General features: G+C 36.0%; 1 protein-coding gene across 2 annotated transcripts in view; it reads left to right on the forward strand.

Moving 5' to 3' along the window:
* Window positions 1–25,864, forward strand: part of KCNN2 (potassium calcium-activated channel subfamily N member 2) — a 514,135-nt gene that overhangs the window by 168,044 nt on the left and 320,227 nt on the right. For both annotated transcript variants that reach the window (XM_043470632.1, XM_043470633.1), the window contains exon 2: window positions 6,925–7,010. The gene's annotated coding sequence lies outside the window, so the exon portion shown is untranslated. The remainder of the gene's footprint in view (window positions 1–6,924; window positions 7,011–25,864) is intronic.

Below are 25,864 nucleotides of genomic sequence, written 5' to 3' on the forward strand. Positions count from 1 at the left end.
GCAACAATCATTTAAGAGTTTATTTCTACTGGAGTACAGACTTGTCAGCTGTAACCAGGATCCCAGCCTCAGGATAGAAATTCTAATCACTTTTTATCTTCTCCGCCACAATGAATAGGAACAAAATTTCTAACGGGTGATTTTTTAAAGTGGAAAATATACTTTATATTCAGCTGTGAGAAATCGGTAGCTAGATAAAGAATAGCAAAGGAGAGTTACTTTTCTTTCTTCATTGTGAAACATATTCCTTACGTTCTGTAACACAAAAAACTTTCATCATGATTATGGACTGAGACTAAGACGGGAAGGGATCGTGCTGTCTCCAGGCTTGGAAAAATAGTCAGGTGCTGTCACTGCATTCATATCAACAAATCAGATTAGAACCCCAGACAGGAAACTGTTATGAGACCGTCTTTTACATTCCTTCCTTGAGCCACTCTCTCTGCATATGAAAACTTCCACCTGTGTTTCTGCACCAGTTAGTTCCTGGGGGTCGGGGGACACACACGCCTTGTCCCCGCCCCTGGCACACACATGCACCCTGTCCCCCTACCCTGCCTCCAAGGAGAGAAAGGCATTAAGGATGTTTTCTCATCACCAACTAAGAGTCACCCATGGCCTTCACATATTTGAGAACTAGCTCTGTAAGCAATTTGAGAAGCTTTCTTGCCCCTTTATGTTAGAAAAGGGCTATAAATTTGCCCTGAAATACTTCAGTTTGAGCTGAAAATTTTCATGAGTTTTTAATGTCTAGAATTAGACTGAGAAATAAACAAGCTTCAGGGCTCCATCATCTAGAATTGGAAGCATGTTTATTATCTAGGCTGCTATCCAAACTGTAATTGGGCAAATGTAGCTTTTGGTTCTTTTTAATTCTAACATAGAAGTTAGCTATTTTATTGAAAGGAATGTTAAGTTAGGTCTGACGGATTCACTTCAACTGGGATTCTCCTCTCTGTGCTTTTCAAACATTCTTGATTTAGTGACTCATTTGTTTTGGCCAGTAACTTCCCCTTTCTCTCTTCAGTCTGCTATTGCTACACCAAGAAAAGAAAATAGTTTAAAATTTCAACAGTGTGAGAAAAAATGAAAAACAGAAAGTAACTTAGTTCCTTAGTTTTGGTCAGAGAAAAGAGACTGTACCTATATATGGTATTTGGTTGAGGTAGTATATGGAATGCTTGACTATTAGCACATGACTCTGAAATCCATGACAATGCTCAACTGATTAGCCTCAGTTGTAATCATTTTGGGAAGATTTAATTTGGCAGATCTCAAAGTGTCCCTAAAGCCAGTATGATGTATAAACTCCTTAGGATGGGGTATCTCAGAGGAATCAGAATGATTTGAGGTTCTAGTGAAAAAGATAAATTCCTGAGCATCACTCCAGATTTTTTAAATAAAATCATTAAGATGGTATCAGTAGATGCAGAACAAACTTAAACAATATCCAACATCAACTCATAGTAAATTTCTGATTAAACTAGGAAAAGAGGAAAACTTCCTCAATTTAATAAAGAATATCCAGAACCACTTACAACACCTAAAATAATGAGCAAGGCTTTAGAATACAAGGTTGATATACAAAAGTAAATTGCTTTTCTGTATACCTGCAGTGAACAAGTAGAATTTGAAATTAAAAACTAAATACCATATACCTTAGCTCCCCCAATATTAAATACTTAGAAATAAGTATTTAGAAATTATTATATTTTATATTTTATTCTATTATTATATTATAATATATTCTATGTATATAATTAGAAATAATACAATAAAATATGTGCCATATCTGTATGAAGAAAACTAAAAAACTCTGATGAAAGAAGTCAAAGAATAAATTTAGAAAGAATCAATGCTTATTGATAGGAAAACTCAGTATTGTGAAGATGTCAGTTCTTCCTAACTTGATTTTTGGATTCAATGCAATTCTAATAAAAATCCCAGCAAGTTATTTTGTGGATATTGACAAACTGACTCTAAAGCTTATACGGAAAGGTAAAAGACCCAGAATAGTCAACACAATATTGAAGGAAAAGATCAAAGTTGGAGGACTGACATTACCTGGCTTCAAGAATTTCCTATAAGCTACAGTGATTGAGAAAGTGTGATATTGGTGAAAGAATTGACAAATAGATCAATTGAACATAATAGAGAGCCCAGAAATAGCCCCCGCTGTAAATTCAGTCAACTGATCTTTTACAAAAGAGTAAGGGTAATATAATGGAGAAAAGACAGTCTTGCAACAAAAGGTACTAGAACAACTGGACATCCACAGGCAAAAAATAAATCTAGACGTGTCCTTACATCCCTCACAAAATTAATGCAAAATGGATCATAGACCTAAATGTAAAATGCAAAACTATAAATATCCTAAAGATAACATGTGAAAATCTAGATGACCTTAAGGTTTAGATATAATATCAAAGGACAATTCATAAAGAATTGATAAATTGGATGTCATTGAAATTAAATTTTTTTCCTGCTCTATGAAAGACACTATGAAGAGAATGAAAAGATAAGCCACAAACCAGGAGAAAATATCTGCAAAAGACATGTCTGATAAACAAATATCCAAAATGTCTCTGCTCAGTCACTTGGTCATGTCTGACACTCTGCGACCTTCTGGACTGTAGCTGCCAGGCTCCTCTATCTGTGGAATTTTCCAGGCAAGAATACTGGAGTGGGCTGCCATTTCCTACTTCAAGGGCTCTTCCCAACCCAGGTTTCAAACCCACATCTCTTGGATCTCCTTCATTGGCAGGTGGATTTTTTACCACTGTTCCCCCTGGGAAGCCACCCATAACATACAAAGTATATTAAAATTGAACAATAAGATCCAACAATCTGATTTTTAAAAAGGCCAAAGATTTTAATAGATACCTTACCAAAGAAGGAACAGATGTCAACTAAGTATGTGAAAAAAATATTCGACATCATATGTCATCAGGGAAATAAATGCATATTAAAACAATGAGATACCATTTCACATCTGTTAAATGGTCAAAATCCAGAACCTAAAGCTGGACACCGAAATCTGGAGAGGACATAGAGCAACCAGAATTCTCATGCATTGCTGGTGGGAATGCAAAATAGTGCAGCAGCTCTGGAAGACAGTTTGTTGGTTTCTTACAGAAAACTAAATATACTCATACCATGTGATTCAGCAGTTACACTCCTTGGTATTTACCCAAAGGAGTTGAAAACACATCCACACAAAATCCTGCACACAGGTGTTCATAGAAGTTTTACAATTGCTGAAACTTTGAAGCAACCTAGAGGTCCTTCTGGAGAAGGCAATAGCAACCCACTCCAGTACTCTTGCCTGGAAAATCCCATGGACGGAGGAGCCTGGTAGGCTGCAGTCCATGGGGTCGCTAAGAGTCAGACACGACTGGGTGACTTCACTTTCACTTTTCACTTTCATGCATTGGAGAAGGCAATGGAAACCCACTCTAGTACTCTTGCCTGGAGAATCCCAGGGACGGGGGACCCTGGTGGGCTGCCGTCTATGGGGTCGCACAGAGTCAGACACAACTGAAGTGACTTAGCAGCAGCAGCAGCAGAGGTCCTTCCAAAGTGAATGGATAAACAAATTGTGGTTCTTACAATAGAATATTATTCAGTGCTACAAATAAATGAACTATCAAGCCATGAAAAGAAATGGAAGAACCCTAACGGTATATTACTAAGTGAAATAAACAAGTCTGAAAAGGCTGCATAATGTAGGATTCCAGCTATATGACATTCTGGAAAAGGCAAAACTATGGAGACAGTAAAAAGATCAATGGTTCCCAGCGGGAAGAGAGGGATGAATAGGTAGAGCACAGAAGATTTTTAGGGAAGTGAAACTACTCTGTATAATCCTGTGATGATGAATGCGTATCACTATACATTTGTCCACCACTCCAGTGAGTATGTTGATATTGAGGGAGACAATGCCTGTGTTGGGGTGGGGAGTCTATGGACAATATCTGTACCTTCCACTCAATTTTCCTGTGAACCTAAACTTCTAAATTGTGTCTTTAAAAGAACAATCGGGGAACAAAATCATTGGGTTGGCATCAAAGATAGACTGTATCAGGGTCAGCAAACATTTTCTGTAAAGGGTAAAATATGGTCTTCAGTGCACAAACTTTTTTTTTTTTGGACAATTCCTCAAAAATGTGAAAACAATTGCCAACTGATGATCCTTAAAAATGAAGTGGCAGTTTGGATTAGGCCACAGCTTGCTGATCTCTGAACTGTATAATTAGAAACATTGGTCTTTCAGAAAAAGTTCCGAATGCTAACTTTGCAAATAGATAACATATTTTTGAGTACCTCCTGGTCTAACAAATAATACATTAGAAATCTATATTCTGATTAAAATGGTGTTGTTGAGTGATGTATTATCTACCTTCCTCAATCTAACAATATTGAACAAAATATTTTAAATATATACTTAAAGTATATGGAGCTTCCCTTGTGGCTCAGTTGGCAAAGATTCCACCTGCAATGTGGGAGACCTGGGTTCGATCCCTGGGTTGGGAGGATCCCCTTGAGAAGGGAAAGGCTACCCACTCCAGTACTTGGATGTAGTATTTAAATGCTCCATCACTATGACAATGAGCAAAAGGAGAGAGGAGTCTTACCCAAGAAGAGGAAAACAAAACTTCATGAAAGGTGGGTGGTAAACTCAGTAAGCAGCTGAACTGCCATGCAGTGAAACACGTACATCAAGGCAATCTTCCAAAACAGATTTTAAAAACAAGTATCTTTCAAATCTTAAAAGGGATACAGGAATTCATGTGTGCTTGCATGCTAAGTCGCTTCAGTCGTGTCTGACTCTGTGCAATCCCTGTCCATGGGATTCTCCAGGCAAGAATACTGGAGTGGGTGGCCATGCCCTTCTCCAGGAGATCTTCCAGATTCGGGGATTGAACCTGTATCTCTTACATCTCATGCACTGGCAGACAGGTTCTTTACCACTTGTGCCACCTGGGAGGCCTGATAGAGGAATAAGTAATATTTATAAAATAAGAAAAGGTGATTATCAATTACAGACAGATGTGACTCAAGAATAGGGAAAACAAAACAGAACAAATTATCTGGAATTGAAAATTACTGTCATGTTTTAATTAATAGATGAACATAATCAAAGTGATAATCAGTTTAAGGCCAGAGCAAAACTCTGAAAGTTTGAGAAGAAAGTGAAAATGAAATTAAAGACCTAAATCATAAAATAGATTGAGAAATTCTAACATATACCTAATATATGTTCCAAAAATAAGAAATGTGGCATTGGGAAGAGGCTAGATTTTAAGAAATGAGACAGTGTCTTCTGAGTCGAAGACAGATCCTCAGATAGTGACCTAAGTGGTAAATATTGTAAATAAAAATTCAGTCAGTCCTAAATACAGTATAGCGACACCACCACGCTGTATGACACTTTTAGGTGAAATAGAAAACACTTCCTTCTGTCCATACTGTCCATTAATTTCATGATTGGTTGAGGAGCCCATGGGCCTAGGTTTTGCTTCCAGTTGCTCCCCTAGCCGTATTCCTTTGTACAGGGCAAGAGCACCCTGTTCAAACACCCTGTTCTCCAACACCACAGTTTAAAAGCATCAATTCTTCAGCACTCAGCTTTCTTTATAGTTCAACTCTTACATCCATACATGACCACTGGAAAAACCATAGCCTTGACTATCAGACAGACCTTTGTTGGCAAAGTAATGTCTCTGTTTCTTAATATGCTGTCTAGATTGGTCATAGCTTTTCTTCCAAAGAGTAAGCATCTTTTAACTTCATGGCTGCAGTCACCAACTGCAGTTATTTTGGAGCCCCCCAAAATAAAATGTCACTGTTTCCATTGTTTCCCCATCTATTTGCCATGAAGTGATGGGACCAGATGCCATGATCTTAGTTTTCTGAATGTTGAGTTTTAAGCCAAATTTCACTCTCCTCTTTCACTTTCATCAAGAGGCTCTTTAGTTCTTCTTTGCTTTCTGCCATAAGCGTAGTGTCATCTGCATATCTGAGGTTATTGATATTTCTTTCGGCAACCTTGATTCCAGCTTGTGCTTCATCCAGCCCCACATTTTGCATGATGTATTCTGCATATAAGTTAAATAAGCAGGGTGACAATATGCAGGCTTGACATACTCCTTTCCAAATTTGGAACCAGTCTGTTGTTCCATGTCCAGTTCTAACTGTTGCTTCTTGACCTGCATATGGATTTCTCAGGAGCAGGTCAGGTGGTCTGGTATTCCCATCTCTCAAAGAATTTTCCACAGTTTATTGTGATCCACACAGTCAAAGGCTTTGGCATAGTCAATAAAGCAGAAATAAGTGTTTTTCTGGGACTCTCTTGCTTTTTCGATGATCCAACAGATGTTGGCAATTTGACCTCTGGTTCCTCTGCCTTTTCTATATCCAGCTTGAATATCCGGAATTTTACAAGTCACTTACTTTTGAAGCCTGACTTGGAGGATTTTGAGCATTACTTTGCTAGCATGTGAGATGAGTGCAATTGTGCAGTAGTTTTTTTTTTTTTTTCCATATGTGTATGATAATGCATGCTTGAAGTCAGTGGAATAAAACTCTTTAAATGCTGAGGGAAAAGGATTCACATCCTGAGGCACGGTATGGCACTAAAATTGTCATTCAGAAGTAAGGATGAAATAGTTTTAGTGTTAGTTTCTCAGTTGTGTCTGACTCTTTGTGACCCCATGAACTTTAGCCCACCAGGCTCCTCTGTCCATGGGATTTCCCTGGCAGGAATACTGGAGTGGGTTGCCATTTCCTTCTCCAGGGGATCTTCCTGACCCAGGAATCAAACCCGGGTATCCTACATATAAAGGCTGACTCTTTACCATCTGAGCTACCATGGAAGCCCATAAATAGTTTAGGACAACATCTAATAGAATTTATCTCTTACAGATTCTTGCTGAGAGAGCTACAAAAGGATGGAGTCCAGCAAAAGAATAAGTGAATTTAAGGAATGGAGTGGGATATAAGCAATAACGGTGAGTGAAATATGTACATTTAGTTCTAATGGAACACAGTGATTTTATTGAGGAAAAAAAAATGTTAAACTTAGGTCAGCTGAGTTTACTTCAGTTATACCCTCCTCTCTGCCTGTGTTTCAACTATTTTCAGTATAGTGACTTGCTCTGTATTGACCATGATGTGTCTGTTTCTCCTGCTAGCTAACTACCACTACACCAAGAAAAGGAAAACAGTTGCTATTTAAATAATACAAGAGAAAGAAAATCAGAAAGTATTTGTCTTTATACCCCTGGGTAGGCTCACCTAGTGCTTAGATAAGTGCCTCTCATGTAAAAGGTGATCAATATATTTATTGAGTGAATAATATATTCTCTTTTTCAGCCCATGGTAAGATTAGTGATCAGAGATTCATATCCTTGGTTTGTTTTTCTCAGAAGACAGTGATAAAAGTGAAGCTATAATTAAAACATGTTACAGAGTCTACATTTTCAAGAACTTTTGGCAAAGAATAATTTTGGGGGAGACAGTTTTCTGTGAGTTCTCTTTTAGGTCTTGAATAAATCTTAGGTTTAAAAAAATTTTGACTTTCTTCTCATCAACAATGAAAATCTGGTTCTTGATTGGAAAGAAGATAGGTATTTTAAAGATAAATTCTTAAAGTAGTCTTTCAGGATATGTCACCCAGTTATTTTTCCATAAAAAAGGCAGACAAGGTCCTCACCATCATTCCAGAAGCACTTTCTGTCCAGGCTGTGTGCTGTCCTCATATTTCTTTAGGGAATTTTCTGAAATGGCCTGGCAGCTCCAACCTGGTGGTGAGATCATCATCTTGGCAGAGGGATGGTCATTTCCTTACACTTTTGCTCCATACACAGCTTGCCAATCAGTAGTTGGGTGTATTTAAGGTATCAGCACTAATAGTGAAGGTCCCTTACTTAATTTTATGATTACCTTAGAAAGGGCTTTTGTCCATATACTCATGTTTGCTAAGGATGTGTGACACAGTGTTAAAAGCCAGATTTTCATGAGGCAGGTGGCTCTAGTCCCCAAATCTATATCATTTGGTACTTCTTGGTAAGTCAGTTATGGAAAAATCCAGGTGTTGTATATGTTGTGTTGTTGTTTCATCATCTGGGGTTTTTGATTCTTAAAACTTGTGATGTGGCTACTGGCTAAGATTGAGCTGCTGTTTGAGCATCAGGATAAAAGCCAGGGCTCATCCACGTTGAAGTCTTTTCTGTTTTCACACCTACCATCTTTCTGACTACTAATCTCTAGTTAGCATCCATTGATTTTTTACAAAAATAAAACAGAAACCTGTTGTTGTTCAGTTGCTATGCTGTGTCTGACTCTTTGCGACCCCATAGACTGCAACCTGCCAGGCCTCCCCGTCCCTCGCTATCTCCTCGAGTTTGCCCAAGTTCATATCCATTGAACATTAACCTGTTAAATATCTAATCAGTTTTTGCTCTCTTTTTGCTACCTATTTAAAAGAAAATTTGTAATGTAGATCAAGAGTTGAAATATAAAAACAATTATATTTCAATTGATAGCATCCATTTGACATGAACATTTTCCTAGTTTAGGATAGAAAAGTAACTTCTATTTACTGTGATGAAAAGATTTCCAAAGACAAGTAGTAAAGAGTTTGATGCTTTGGGGCTTCAGAAAAACTTTAGAGAAAAATTTTATGGAAATGCTTTTGTTTACCTTTCAAACTCATATCTTTGAAATTAGAGAGGGGACCGTGTCCATTTTCCTTTAACTGCATTTTTCAGTGTTTCAGTTAAGTACATAGTATACAATATTTTTCACATGTAATGAAATCAGTGGTTATTTTAACAGTAAGACAGAAGGCTCACTGAGCATTTGAAAACAGTATATTATTCAGAGTCTACTTAGGTGATAGAAGTAATTTTAACAGGAGAATTTAATATAAATCATGATCATCCAGGAATTGGACATCTGACAAAAGGAACACTAAGATTTCAGACTGTCCCTAGAACTGAGAAAGTTAAGGGAACAGATTAGAATTATCAAAAATTAGAATTTTGGCTGAGGGACAGACAGAGCTTGGGCTCAGACTTCTGAGAGGGTGGGGCTGGGCTGTGTTAGAGCCTCGGGAAAGCCACCAAGGTGCTGCGTAAGTGTGGGAGTCCAGCCATTATGGAGGGGGTACCAGCCGGCTGAATCTGGGACCAGCGAGAAACCAGTGATGTGGGTCCTGCCAGCGCTGGGAAAAGTGCTACTGGAATCAGCTATACTACTAGAATAACCAGCCAAAGGTGCCTCTTTGTTGGGTGGCAATGAGAGTAAAAGGAATCAAAACAGGAATAGGAAATAACCTAGAAATACGGTGTCCTCCCTCTATCCTTCTGTCTACTCTCTCTCTAGAGCCCCCTATCTTCAGAGCCTAACACTGATCCCACTAGCCAAAGAGAAATGGTTTGCACCACCTCCCCGCTCCTCCCAGAATCACAAAAAGTGAAGAATACAAGAGTGGACCTGAAGCTAGGTGATGACAGTTTAATAATGAGCAACAGGAGAAAACAAAATAAAACTGACCTGTCTTGCTCACCATCTATATGATTATTTCATGAAAAATAATACTTTTGACCTGTTGGTCCTTTAATGGACTGGAACCTGGTGGTCCGGAGTCGACCATAAGAAAGTAAGAGAGAGAAAGAGGCTGCTATCCCCTGGTTTACGCGGAAAGCCAATAGAGTCCTGTTCTTAGGGCTCGCGCTGCTGCAGGTAGGCACCAGGAGCCCTCTCGAGTGGGTGAAGGCACAGTGCGCCTTCTCAAGAGGGTCTTAGAAGCCTGGGCAAGAAAGTGAGCTCAGCGGGCCTCCGCGCTCCAAGGAATTAGCCAGAAATAGAGAGAGAGAGAGAGAGAGAGAAAGAATAGAAAGAAAGAAAGACACGGGGACCCAAGCTCTGATGGAGCAAAGGTGTTTTTAATCAACGTGGCGTGGACATATATACTGTAACGCGATCCCTATTAAAGAGAGAGTTGGAAACAATCACCTTTTACCACATGGCTCATAAAAAGGAAGAGGGTACTTATCATCGTAATGAGAAATGCCTGGATTCCTCAGCCCCAGGAAAGGCGTGCCTCTCCTCTTAATTCCTGAATATTCAGGAAGTAATAAGGGCCAGAGGGTTCCTGACAGATCCAAAACAGCACACAGAAAGCCTCTTGTTAAATGCTTCCTGACATTGACCTTTGTATTTTAGGTAAAAGTAATCATTGTTTTTTTCAGAAAATATTTTTCTTGCTCAATTAACTAAATGGAGTCTGAAAAGAAATTAGTTGGATAAAGATGGTTGGCTCAACATATGCATGTGCTTTCCCAAATTTCTTAAAATAGCTGAAGTGGTATTTTTTAAAATCTTAATTATGTTATAAAATAATAATAATTCATGACAGAAAGAAAGAGGGGGAAAAAAGAATGCTGATGAAAAGACACATCCCAAAAGAAAGCTGGAGAATGTCATTGCAAATGTGGGAGTGGTTCCCAGGGAGCTGGAACCTAAAAGTCAATGAATATGAGAAGCAGATCAGGCTTCTGGAATATTGGGATGAATAATGGGGTAATTTCTTTCTGAGGAAGAAAACCAATCAGCGCCCCCTCCCACCCTGCTTTATCTGCAAAGGGGCTAGCAGGGACAATAGCAGTTTGCTGTCAACATAAAGGGATTCATGTAGGCTGTGGGCCACAGAAGAAGCCCCTCATATGGTTAATGACCCCTGGAAGGGGCATTGAGTCAGAGAGTAGAAGAATAGCTACAAAGTCACTTACAAAACATGCCCTGTTCTTTTCCTACAAACACGCAAGGTAACTATCCAAGAAAGGAATAGGTCAAACAGTGACTCTGAAATACAAAGATGAATAGACAGTAAAGAATTGCATGAGAAGGTCTGTCACTATGAAAGAGAGTCACCAAATTCACAAAGAAGATGACTGCTTTACACCTGAAAATTTAGTTATTTGAGTAGACCAAAAAAATAATAAAGGAACTATAATTGATATTGAAGAGATGATATAACATCTGTTTTTTTAAAGGCCATTATCAGAAGAAAAACAAATGCCTTGGTAATTATAAATCATTGATAATTTTAAAATAATCTTAATTGTTTTATAAAACTGTAATTCAGGATAATGCATATGGGAAAAAAGAAAGCAGATGAATTTAATTTGTACAGAACAACATGAATCAGCAATAGTATTTATACCAATGTAAGTATTTTGGTAGAAATCTTAAGATCTCATTAGTTATCTTGAAGGCTGAATAGACACAGCTAAAGAACAAGTTAACACTGAGGTGCATGTATCATTACATAAAGTAGAATTTTCTTCTATTCTAAAGAAATATGCCCAGGGCTGGGATTATAAGATCATATGGTAACTCTATATTTAGTTTTTTTTCCCCTCAATTTAAGGAACCCTCATAACTGTTCTCCATAGTGGCTGTACTAATTTACATTCCCACCAACAATATAGGAGGGTTCCCTTTGTTCTACTCCCCTCGCCAGCATTTATCATTTGTAGACTTTTGGATGATAACCATTCTGAGCAGTGTTAGGTGATACCTCATGGTGGTTTTGATTTACACTTCTCTGATAATGAGCAGTGTTGAGTATCTTTTCATGTGCCTGTTCACCATCTATCTTCTTTGTAGACATGTCTATACAGATCTTGCCATTTTTTGATTGAGTTGTTTGTTTTTTTGATATTGAGTTGTATGAGCTGTTTGTTTATTTTAGATATTGACCCCTTGTCAGTTGCATCTTTTGCAAATATTCTCTCCCATTCCATAGGTCATCTTTTCATTTTGTTGATGGTTTCCTTTGATGTGTGAAAGCTTTTAAGTTTGATTAGGTCCCACTTGTTTATTTTTTATCTTGGGAGACAAATCTAAGAAGATTTTGCTGTGATATGTCCAAAAATGTTTTGCCTATGTTCTCTTCTTGGAATTTTATGGTGTCATGTCTTATATTTAGATATTTAAATCATTTGGAGTTTATTTTTGTGTATGGTGTGAGGGAGTTTTCCAGTTTCATTGATTTACATGTAGTTGTCCAGCTTTCCGAACACCACTTGTTGAAGAGAATGTCTTTTCTCCATTGTATAGGTTTGCCTCCTTTATCACAGATTAACTGAATGTAGATATATGGGTTTATTTCTGGGCTATCTCTTCTGTTCCATTGATTTATATGTCTGCTTTTGGGCCAATACCATGTTGTTTTGATTACTGTAGCTTTGTAGTGTTGTCTGAAGTCTGGAATGGTTATGCTTCCAGCTTTGTTCTTTTCCCTCAGGAGTGCTTTACCAATTCTGGGTCTTTTGTGGTTCCATATAAATTTTAGGATAATTTGTTCTAGTTCTATGATAAATGTCATGGGTATTTTGATAATGATTGCATTAAATCTGTGGATTGCTTTGGTAGTGTGGCCATTTTAACCATATTAATTCTTCCAGTCCAAGAGCATGAGATATTGTTCCATTTCTTTGAATCATCTTCAAAATTATTTATCAGTGTTTAATAGTTCCCAGTATATAAGTCTTTCACCTCTTTGGTCAGGTTTTTTCCTAGGAATTTTATTTTTTTGATGAGAATTTACAAGTTTTTTTTTTTTTTTTTTAACTTCTCTTTCTGATATTTCATTGAAATCTGTTGCATTTTATCACAGTAAAGAAATGCAGAAGATTTCTGTATGGTAAGTTTATTTTCTGCTACTTTACTGAATTCATATATTAGTTCTAGTAGTTTTGGCCCAATGTTCATAGCAAGATCATTTACAGTAGCCAAGACATGAAAGCAACCTAAGTGCCCATCAGCAGCTGAACGAATAAAGAAGATGTAGTATACACACACACACAGTGGAATATTACTCAGCCACAAAAAGAATGAAATAATGCATATATAGCAACATGGGCGGATCTAGAGATTATAATACTAATTATTTTAAGTCAGACCAAGAAAAACAGATATCATATGATATCACTTTTATGTGGAATCCAAAAAATGTGATATAAATGAACTCATTTACAAAACAAATAGATTCACAGACTTAGAAAACAAATTTATGGTTATGAAAGGTGAAAAGGCAAGAAGGAATAAATTAGGAGTTTGGGATTAACATATACACCCTACTATATAGAAAATAGATAAACAATGAGGACCTGCTGTGCAGCACAGGGGGCTATATTCAATATCTTACAGTAACCTATAATAGAATATAATCTGAAAAAGAACATGTTCATCATATATAACATATATATCATATATATATTACCTATATGTCATAAAGAATCACTTCACTATACACCTGAAACTAATGCAACATTGTAAATCAATTATACTTCAATAAAAAAAGACATAACAGCAACATGAATCAATATTAATATGTATGCCAATATAAATACCTTGGTAGAAATTTAAAGATTAGTTAGTTTAAAGGCAGAATAGACACAGCTAAAGAACGAATTAACAAGTCAAGGTTTTTCTCCATAGAGGAAAAGCAGATTAAAAATGACAAAAAGTTGTTATATGGAAAATGGGTCCAAAATGCATAATATTTTGTCTTCCAAATATTTCAAGCATATAAAAAAGAGAATACAGGGACATCCTTGGTGGTCCAGTGATTAAGACTAGGTGCTTCCAATGCAGGGGGCATGGGTTCATTCCCTGGTCAGGGAACTAAGATCCCACATGCCATGTGGCCAAAGAAAATAAAAATTTAAAAAATAAGAGAGGTGGAATGGAAGAAACAACCAAATAAATTATTTATAAAGCATTTTCAGTGTGTACTACTATACTAATTTAAAAGGGCCCACCAAGCTACAGTGGATTAAATAATAAAAGACACATAATTTGCCTGTTGTGTTCACAGTCACATCCCTAGAAGACTAAACAAGTGCTTGGCACATAGTAGGTGCTCAACAAAGATTTATCAAATGAATAAATGAATCTAAATGTAAAATGGTAGATTTTGAGAACACCAAGATTAAAGAAAAAAAAAAGATTCAAGGGTCTACAAAGAAAAAAATGTGAATTAGATTTGCATTATATGTAATGAGAAATACCAAGTGGGGCAAAATTTCAAATTCTGAGGGAAATTGATTCTGAAAATAAAATCTTATAGCCAGCCACATTAACATTTAAGTGTGAGTATAAAATAAGACATTTACAAGTATGCAAAGACTCAGGAACATACTAATCTATAGATCCTCTGAGGTGAAGTAAGTAAGCTTGTGCTCTAGCAAAACAAAAATGAATTGAAAGAGGACATAGACTGGGGAACAAATGAACCAGGAAAGCTCGTAGCAAAGTTTATGTAATGAGGCTTCATTGAAAAAAACAACATCCTGGGACTAAAATTCCCAAAGATCTCAACAGAAGAGTTAGTTGGTCAGTAGCTGGGGGAGAGTTGAGTGGGGAAAACTAGATAGGAGGAAGAAAAAAATCCTGCTCTGTTCAGTAGGTAAATATACATTTAATACATTAAACTTTTTGAAAAGTATGTTTTAACATAATGGAAACCATAGATTAAATGTTCTTAAAACTCAGAGTATAGAAGAATATTTTAGAGTGTTTCATTTAAAAAAAATGTTTGATCAAATTATATGAGCATTCTTAATGTTGACTGTTGTGCAGTAGCTAAGTGATATCTAAATCCTTGTGACCCCATGAACTGCAGCACCACTGTCAAATTCTGTCTAGTAAAATTTGACAGTTTATACTGTGTCAACAGTACTTAAAAGTACTTATTTCTGTACCTTCACAACACTTGATATAATCAAATGACTTTTTCCTCAGTCTGATCATATTTTTAAATTTAGTCTTTATTCGAGCAGCGTTTCATGGTTATCCCTTGAGACCCATGAAAAGAGAGCTCTAATATGTTCTTTAAAATAGCTGTATAATGTTTCATAGTGGTTGGTACTTCTTAAGATTATGCCTGTTTTGCTCTTGTTGCTGTTGGTAATAATAAGTATTCTTCACCAACTATTCTTGTGTAGGGTCAAATGTGAAAATCTAATTTTAGCAGATGCTATTAAATTTCTTTGACTTTAAACTTTTCCTGACCACTCAGTCCAAAACACTTTAAATTCACTCAAAATTCTTATTACTCTGAAAAGTTTCATTCACAAATTGGTTTATCTGATATTTTACTCTGTTTACCTTGAGAATAAAAGTCATTTTAGACAGGGACTTTGTCTAACTTGCTGTATGTCCAGTGTTTATAGCAGTCAAGAAGTTATTGACGAATGAATGCAAGTGTAAGTTTTAAACACACGGTGTCTTGTTACTTCCTCACTTTTGTTCCTGCTCTTCCCTCTACTGAAGATATTGTTACCTGTCAAATTACACTTACTCTTTAAGACTTAGTTCCACTGCTTTTTGATTCATGAAGGATCCTTTGAGTTCCTTCCCTTGGAAGTGACTTTGTCTTTGCTCCTGCCTCTGCAGTGGCCTGAACTACAGTCCACACTCACTCCATCTTGCTTTGATCATAACAGCATCCTTTGTTGTTCACACAGCTGTCTTCTCAGTGGATCATAGACTCCTGAGAACAGAGGCCATGTCCGTTTATCTTTCTGTTCTCCAGAACTCTGATCACTGTACCTGGAACTTAACAGAATTCTTATTTTAATGACAGTATTACCATATGTACCTTGATACTCTAACAGGCTTAGTAGAAGAATGTTCAAATTTGAAACCAAAAAATAAAGAGGGCTTTCATTCTTAGTTGTATGATACTCTTTTTATTTTTTTTTAATTGAAGAAGGACTGATTTGCAATGCTGTGTTAGTTTTTCTACGGTACAGCAATGTGTATCCGCAGTCCATATACATGTGTCCCCTTCCTCTTGAGCCCCCCGCCCACTCCCCACCCGCATCCTAGCCCTCTACGTCATCCCAGAGCCCCAAGCTGAACTCCCTGTCCTATACAGCAGGTTCCCACTAGCTATCTACTTTATGCATGGTAGTGTGTATCTGTCAGTGCTATGCTCTCAATTCGCCCCACCTTGTCTTTACCCTGCTGTGTCCATAAGTCTCTTCTCTATGTCTGCATCTCTGTTCCTGCCCTGCAAATACGTTCATCAGTACCATTTTTCTAGATCCCCTATACATGGTTAATATAAAATATTTGTTTTCCTTTCCTGACTTATTTTACTCCATATGATAGGCTCTAGGTTCGTCTACATCACTACAAATGACCCAGTTTTGTTCCTTTTTATGGCTGAGTGATATTCCAGTGTAATATGTACCACAGCTTCTTTATCCATTCATCTGTCAGTGGACATCTAGGTTATTTCCATTCCCTGGCAATTGTAAACAGTGCTGCAGTGAACGTTGGGGTACGTGTGTCTTTTTGAATTATGGTTTTCTCAGGGGATATGCCCAGTAGTGGGATTGCTGTATCATATGGTAGTTTTAGTCCTAGTTTCTTAAGGAATCATCATGCTGTTCTCCATAATGGCTGTATCAATTTACATTCCCATCAACAGTGCAAGAGGGTTCCCTTTTCTCCATATCTTCTCCAGCATTTATTATTTGTAGATTTTTGATGATGGCCATTCTGACCATTGTGAGGTGTACCTCATTGTAGTTTTGATTTGTATTTCTCTAGTAATGAGCAATATTGAGCATCATTTCATGTGTTTGTTGGGCATTTGTATGATATTCATTTTGAATTAACCTCCACATAGCTCTTTCCTTTTTGTAAATGAGGATTATAATTCCTAACTTTCAAGGTTGCAGTGAAACCTTGTACATATACAAGAAAACATGTGTGTGTGAGGTTTGCAAGTGGCCATATATGAAGCATGGTTCTTGGAACATAGCAGATGGGTATTTGGTGATTCATTCATTTGCTCAGTAAACAATGAGTGCTTGCTCTGTTACAGACACTTATGACTGTGATTATAACAAAAAAAGTCCCAAGACTTAGAATGTTCATTGATAGATGTTTGTAATTTGGGGAAGGATGAAAAACAAGGAGATAAATTTTCATTTAAGTGATTAAGAGGTTTAAAGCTCAGGTACGCACTATGCTGGAACAAAAGAATCCCAGTCTTGAGATGTTTGTTTAATGAATCTGAGATCAAATTCTACTTCATTAAAAAATTATTAAACATAGAGACTCCTCTCACTGTAAGTCAAGCTAAATTGAAGAACTTATGAATTACTTTTGAATCTCTTAGGTGAAATAAACAAAATCTATTTATATAACCTTTTTTAGCATATGGAGTACAAGAAATAACTTTGAATATTGCATTTACCAAAACAGAACAATAAAACTAAATTTAGTGACTGTATTTCAAATTTTTTAAATGTCAACCAAATTCATTTTAAAAGCAGCTTAAAATGTATAACCTTTAACTGTCTATCTGAGTCTTCAAAATAAAATCATGGTGGTGTATTCTGCTTCTTAGGTGGAATAGTTTCTTTTTTACAAAACATAGATCAAATAGCAGTATAATGTCTGAAATTTAAATTTTGATAATTTACTTTGTCACTCCATTTCTGATATGTAAGATGAGCTTTCTTCTCAGCTACTTACTTGAAAAGTGTATTTTCATGAGTTTCATACTGTCTCTTCTTCATTACTTAATTTGGGGCTCAGAAATTTTAAAACGTTGTCAATTATATACAAGAAAAAAGTAACGTTGGGGCTTATATAATTTAAGCTTTATATTGTGGCTTTCTTTTTTGACATATAAAATCTGTCGCTTTTATTTTCTCTTTACAAGTATTATGACTTTTTTACTTTCAAAAGTAAAAGACAACAGCAGCAGTAAGTCATTATAGCTTAAATCATAATAAATATTTCATAATGTACTGCCTAAGGCCCCTAATATTTTTAAAAAAACATTAGAATAAATTCCTGAAGATAGCAATTAAAATATCTCAAGGAGAAATTGATTTCCTTAATTATTTCAATTATTACCATGATAATTTAACTAGTTTCACTAAATAATAGAAAAGGTAAATCTTCAAAAATACATGATTGCCTAGAAGTTAAAAAAAAATCACTGATCCCTTTTCAGTACTTCAGATAAAGCTATTTTCTTTTATATCACTCAGTGTTCTTTTTCACAACGATTCATGCAATAATGATTTCTTCTTAGAATTTTGATTCCTGGGAAATATAAACTATTAGCTTGTTTTCTTCTCCCATCTAATAAGATTTCTGCCATCACTTTTTGCATTTCCTTTTTTGCCTTTATTGGTTAGGAACTTTCCGCTGAACTTAAGGTGTATTCAAACACAGCAATTACACTCTCACTGGCATGGTTACCTCCTCCTTTTTCCTGAAAGGCTTTCTTTTCATCTTTATGTTAATCACTTTGTGTACTCATGTGTTTCATATGCGGATCCCTGAAACTCTTTCAAATGTTATAAATTTATAAAAGGCTTTTCCTTAGAAATTCTATTTGTGATTCTTTGATGTAGTAGTTAAAGAAATGGAAGCAACGGTTGAATCTCTCTGTGTACACATACACATACTACACATACACAGTTTTGTTTCTTTTTTTTTTTTTTAAACAAAGCAAAGATAACCTTGTTTAAGTTTACTTACTGGAAAAAAAGAATTATTATTGTGGTGCTACTGAGAAAAATGAAAGCAACTGGATCTTTGAAAACATTCAGAAGTCTGTGGAAGATAAGACAGAGAAATAAGTCCCCATTTTAAAACCAGAGACAAAGGCGAAGAGTAGAGGCTGACAGAGGCTTGAGTCCAAAGAACGAACTTGAACCTGCACAGAGTACATCCTCACAAATGGAGAACACCTCACAAAATTTTTTCTTTTTGTTTGCATTGAATGCCAGGTATTTTAGATAGATATACCAAATTGTTGTAACAGACTTAAAAATGAAAAATGTCTCAAACATAATAGAAGTTACAACAGTTTGACTAAAACTAAGAGATAGTGATGTGAGGGTTGGACCATAAAGAAGGCTGATTGCCAAAGAATTGATGCTTTTGAATTGTGATGCTGGAGAAGACTCTTGAGAGTCCCTTGGACAGCAAGGAGATCAAGCCAGTCAATCCTAAAGAAAATCAACTTTGAATATTCATTGGAAGGACTGATGCTGAATCTAAAACTGCAGTACTTTGACCACCTGATGCGAAGACTGACTCATTGGAAAACACCCTGATGCTGGGAAAGATTGAGAGCAGAAGGAAAAGGGGCAATCAAGGATGAGATGGTTGGATGGCATCACTGACTCAATGGGCATGAGTTAGCAAGCTCTGGGAGATGGTGAAGGACAGGGAGGCCTGGCGTGCTGCCGTCCTTGGAGTCACAAAAACAAAATCAGATAGGATTGAGAAACTGAAAAACAACAGCAAGGATTGCATTTGTTTTGAGATGAGTTGGAAATTAATTTTGTCCTTTAAATGTATTTACAAGTAGAATTGTGAAAGGTAAATTTAAATACTCCACGGGCTCACAAAGAGTTGGACATGACTGAGTGAGCGAACTGAACTGAAATTTAAAGTAGGATTCATTTCCCATAATTACTGACAAAAGTAGACCCAAGGAGTAGTGGTGTCTTTATTTTAAAGTTGCCTGGGGAAACTGGTTTATTCTTTGATTTTCAGTCTCTTATTACATGTGTGATAGTGGATGACATTATGACCAATTCTGCTAAAATAGTGACTCCCAGAGTCACATCTATTAGGCATCTACTTCTAGTGTTTTTCTAATCCAAGTGTAAACTAAGTTTGCCAGTTATGGTTTAAAAACTGTGACAGGCAAATAAGGAAATTTTAGGTTGATTTGGTTGGTTAAATTTTGTGTAAATAGAAAAAGTGAATCCTCCAGTTTCCTGATCATCACTGGATGACTTAATCACTTATCCTCTTTTCTAATTTTTACCTTCCCATAAAATTCCTTGGGTTTTTTGTTTATTTGTTTAAACCTTTTACTTGGCATTAGGCTGTTACCGGTACACAGATCTGTAAGATAATTGGATCTGAGATTACTAGCATCTGAATTGGCAAAAATATGTCTAAATGAATTGAATTCAATTAAAAAACATAATTCTAGTCCACTAATTTCATTCTTTTTTTCTTTTAAAACATGTACTGATAGCCCAAAGATAAGTACTGTTGCAAAAATTGTGAGAGTCCCAGTAACTTTATATTCCACTGAGAATCTGTGATTTGGCCACGCATCTTATTGTTTTGAATTAGAGTAGAACATGGCACACTGGAATAAATTTTTAAGGTAAGAAGCTCCATGGAATAGAAAATTGATGGTGTTGTCTGAATTGAAAGTAGAATCAGAACACATGTCATCAATCCTATTTAGTCTGCCAGGTTATTACATTAAATTTAATACTAAATTAGTGTTATAAAAATGTATAAAATTAAAGGTCCATCCTAAATCATTCAATATTTCCTTCTCTTCGTTTATACATTATTAAAAATTTCATTTAAAAAAACCTAAACAGTCACTGGTAGACATCAATAATCTTTGCAGATTTGCATATTGCCTTCTAATCTGTCCCCATGTACTCCTGCCTTGTAATTTCCTGTTTATAGCAGATCTTGTTACATATTCATGAGGATGTATTGCTATATTCTCAATGAGGAATACATCACAATAAATCAGTCTTAACTAAATTTTTTTTTCACAGTTTCTTTGTTATCTTTAAATGATCTTGTTTGTTGAAACTTTTAAGAAAGAATTCCCTTTGGATTATATTCTCCAGCTTGAAAAATTCTAGTCTTTAACCCTGTGATGTCACATAGTTTTATCTTAAATGCCGGTTCTTATAAATAGATAATAAAGAATCAGAACACTGTGTTGAGTAGGATTCTGAGTTTTCATAAGGTCTCAGCAGGTAATTGATTAGCAATGATGTTCATGGAGGCAGTAGGGTGCTTTTGAAGAAAAAAAATATTTATTACTGATTTCAGAAATATTTTTTATATTCTGTTTACTATTTTTACCAAATACAAAAATAATTTAGTTTCTTGCCTTTTAAAACAGATTTTTGCTGTTTAAATTAGTCCTTTTTTAAGGGGATAGGCAATTTTCAATTCTCTGTTTCTGAGTTGATTAGAGTACCTCTTCATGTACCTCAACATACATATACCTGATGTCATGTCTGAGGATGAATTTCTGTCTTAGCTCGTGAAAACTAGATTTCATAGATTTTTAAAAATTGGGTCACAGTCTTTTCTTATCATTATTTGCATGTTTTTTCCTCAGCTCATATTCTATATGATGGTATAAAGGTTTAGAGTCAGCCTAGTTTGAATACTTTTTGGAAAACCACTTCCTTTTTTCTGAATTAATCAATACAGAATTTATTTCTTCATTCTGATAGCTTAATGAATACAAGAATTCTTTTTTCTTTTGTTCAGAAATTTATCAATAGGTATATTTTAATCAGTCATACTTAGAACACAATGAGACTTCAGTTTGCTCAGAAAATGTTGATTGTGCTTTTCTCTGATTGCTTATGTTCTGATTCTTCTGTTCTTTCCCTTAAGAGAACTACTTGTTTGCTGACTTTGCCCTGTTTTCCATCTTCTACATCAGTCATCTCCTTTTGCATTTAATTTTGTCCCATTCTTCTGAGTTGGCCCTTGAGTTTTTAATACACTTACCTGATATACATCTTTTTAGAATTGACGCTTCCTGCTGCAACACAAATTTTAACTTGTCTACAGCATTATTTTTTAGCAATTCTTCCTTATCTCATTCATTTGATGTTTTGCCTCAACTGTTCATTTATAACAATCTCCTTTAATAGCAGTCATGTCTCTTAAACTTTATTGCCTATGTCAAACAGTTCCTGGAAGTTTTCTTCTGATTCCTACTCAGAAGAATACTGAGTGTCAGAAGTGTCATTTATCTTATTTGACAGTATTTTTAATAGGCCACATGAAACTTGGAAAAAATAATTTTTTTTTCTTGCTCTCTCCTCAAATATAAGATCAGAACTTTCAGGAAACAGAGAGAAGATTGACTTTGGTCTTTCATTCCGTCCACAGGTGTGATGCAGAGTTTCTCTTCTCAGATAAACAAATTGGGCTGATGTTGTTGTTTAGTTGCTAAGTCATGTCTGACTCTTTGTAACTCCATGAACTGTAGCATGCCAGGCTTCTGTCTTTCACTCCCTCCTGGAGGATGGTAAAACTCATATCCATTGAGTTGATGATGCTATTCAACTATCTCATTCTGGGTTGGCCCCTTTTCCTCCTGCCCTCAATCTTTCCCAGCATCAGGGTCTTTTCCAATGAGTCAGTCTTCGCATCAGGTGGCCAAAGTATTGGAGCCTCAGCTTCAGCATCAGTCCTTCTGATGAATATTCAGGATTGATTTCCTTTTGGATTGACTGGTTTGATCTCCTTGCTGTCCAAAGGACACTGAAGCGTCTTAAACAGCACCACAATTGAAACGGATCATTTCTTTGGTGCTCAGCCTTTTTTATAGTCCACCTCTTACATCTGTATATGACTACTGGAAAAGCCATAGCTTTGACTATATGTTCCTTTGCAGGCAAAGTGATGTCTCTGCTTTTTAATGTGCTGTCTAGGTTTGTCATAACTTTTCTTCCAAGGAGCAAATGTCTTTTATTTTCATGGCTGCAGTTACTGTCTGTGGGGATTTTGGAGCCTAAGAAAATCGGTCACTATTTTCACTTTTTCCCTTCTATTTGCCATGGAGTGATAGGACCAGATTCCATGATCTTAGTTTTTTGAATGTAGAGTTTTAAGCCAGCTTTTTCATTCTCCTCTTTCACCCTTGTGGAGCGGCTCTTTAGTTTCTCATCACTTTCTGCCATTAGGGTGGTACTATGTGCGTGTCTGATATTATTGTTCTCCCAGAAATCTTGATTCCTGCTTATGATTCATCCAGCCCAGCATTTTGCATGATGTGCTCTGAGGCAGACAAAGTAGTGTCCACTTAAATTCCAAGTTTCTGTCAGGTTTTCATTAAGTATACTCTGTTCTGCTCAGGTGCCTCTTCCCCCCACCCCCCCACCATGGGCTTGTTGTCTCTATGATGTTGAACTACTGTAGCATATCAAATAATACAATTTTTAGAAGAATTAGAGTGTTTCTTTATTCATAGATTCTTCACCCAATAGAATATCATTTGGAGAAATACAGATCCAAAAACACACCATGCTACTTCCATCACAGTTGTCAGGGATATGCAGTCTAAATTATGTGTGTGTATTAAGAGGGAAGTGAGGAAGGGTAGCCAAGGAGACATTCTACTTACCTGAAAATGTGGGAGCTAGCAACTGGAGCAGAATGGCTACCAGCCTAGTGAGCAGTGGGCCTTTCTGGAACTAATGAGCAAAGATGCATCAGCCTCTTCCACTTTTTTTTTTTTTTTACAATAATCTTTATATCAAGAAGCAAGCTCAGAACATTTCATGAGCTAAAGGCTTGAAAGGATTTTCTCAGTCTAGATTTTCACTCAGTAAATGAAGCATATTTATGTCCCACATGGGGGGCAGTGAAAAAACTGCTTCAAGTTACATAATTAACTTCTATATAAATATGAATATTTCTGAACACCTTATTTTCTCCTCTCCCACATGAGAGCAGAGGAAGACCCCAGGACATCATTTCAAAGTCACCTTTCCTCGCCCTTTCCTCCCCCAAGGAAATTGGGCTTTGTCTTTCATCAACACATGATTAACCTAACTACCATTCCAAACAAAATTGCCCAGTTACTTCCTGAGCATGTTTATAAAATATGCAAGTCCAACTTGTCTTTTGCTTCATTATTGCATCTATTATTTAGTTTCATTATAAAACATTTGAGGTTAAGAAAGGATAATTAACGCAATTAAGTTCCCATGGTTTAAAAATTACCTAATTTTAGTAAATGTTTTAATGGAATTCTAGCACAAAGATGAAGATGAAATTCATTACCTTCATTATAACAGCACCAAATAGAACAAAATAATCACTCTGAAACTCAAAATATGCTATAAATAAATATTTATTATTTAACAGAAAGCCACTAAACTATACCTATAGATTACCAATATATGAATATTTTTCTTTTTCTATGTTGCTAGATGAATAGTTTAAGGAAAGCGGGAGAAATGAGACTTAGCTATTTATTTTTAAAGGACTTATATCTGTTTTATCAGATTATAGCATGCCTAAAACATCACTGAATATGCATCTCAACAGCTTTCCTTTTGGTCTACTTTGAGATTAAAGTATTTAATCAACATTCTTTGGAAAAATGTTAAATATTAGACCCTGTATTAATGATTTTATTCATTTCCTAATGCTCATGTCAGAGAGGAAGAAATCTTCCTCTACCCTTCTATGTTTTTCTGTCTGGTCTAAAAGTTAAATTGACATGAGATAGAGTAACAAGAGAAAAATCAAACAAAATTTTAATAGCATGTATACATGGGAGAGACACAAGGAAACTATGGGAGAGACCCAGGAAAACTAAATAAGTTGCCTAAATGGCCAAAGACCTTACCTTAAATACCATCTTGGGCTAAAGGCAAAAGAAAATGTTGCAGATAGTGGTTTGGGACTTCAGAGGGAAAGAAGGCAATTCAAATAAACATAGAAAAGTAAATAAATGTTTACTGGGCCACATAGAGACAACAGGACACAAAGTGGACTCTGATCTCTAGGCCCTGCCGAGTTTCCTCTACAACTTTAGCGGATATTCTTTGCAGATACCTCTGGTGATAGCTCTATTCCAGAAACAGGTATGGAATCTAAATTTTTTAGGAATCTAATGGAGAGGTAAAATGAAAGACTTTGTAAGTCTTCTGTTTCTTAAAAATTATCAGCTTGAATAAATCCTCATGCCAAAGAGACACAATTTGGGGTGGAAAATTTTGCTCCCTTGCGCTCACAAGAACCAATGGTGAAACAGGTATGAAAACTAGTTGATCAGCATGCCCTAGGTAACCCACCTGGTCAGAGACTAAAAGTAGGCAGAGTGGAAGTACACCATGCTAATGTTTGGGATGTGAAAAGAGAAGTAATCAACTAAACAGAAAATTAGCAAGCAAACACAAACTTTAAATGATACAATGGACCAGTTAGACCTAATTGATATCTATAGGACATTTCACCCCAAAACAATGAATTTCACCTTTTTCTCAGGTGCACATGGAACCTTCTCTAGGATAGATCACATCCTGGGCCATAAATCTAGCCTTGGTAAATTCAAAAAAATTGAAATCATATCAAGCATCTTTTCTGATCATAATGCAGTAAGATTAGATGTCTATCACAGGAAAAAAAGCTATTAAAAATGCAAACATATGGAGGCTAAACAACACACTTCTGAATAACCAAGTCACAGAAGAAATCAAAAAAAGAAATCAAAATATGCATAGAAACAAATGAAAATGAAAACACAACAACCCAAAACCTATGGGATTCAGTAAAAGTAGTGCTAAGGGGAAGGTTCATAGCAGTACAAGCCTACCTCAAGAAACAGGAGAGAAATCAAATAAATAACCTAACTCTACACCTAAAGCAACTAGACAAAGAAGAAATAAACCACCCCAGGGTTAGTAGAAGGGAAGAAATCATAAAAATTAGGGCAGAAATAAATGCAAAAGAAACAAAAGAGACCACAGCCAAAATCAACAAAACTAAAATCTGGTTCTTTGAGACGGTAAATAAAATAGACAAACCATTAGCCAGACTCATCAAGAAACAAAGGGAGAAGAATCAAATCAACAAAATTAGAAATGTAAATAGAGAAATCACAACAGACAACACAGAAATACAAAGGATCATAAGAGACTACTGTCAGCAACTATATGCCAATAAAATGGACAACTTGGAAGAAATGGACAAATTCTTAGAAAAGTATAACTTTCCAAAA

This window comes from Cervus canadensis, chromosome 6, assembly GCF_019320065.1.
Source record: "Cervus canadensis isolate Bull #8, Minnesota chromosome 6, ASM1932006v1, whole genome shotgun sequence".
NCBI lineage: Eukaryota > Metazoa > Chordata > Mammalia > Artiodactyla > Cervidae > Cervus > Cervus canadensis.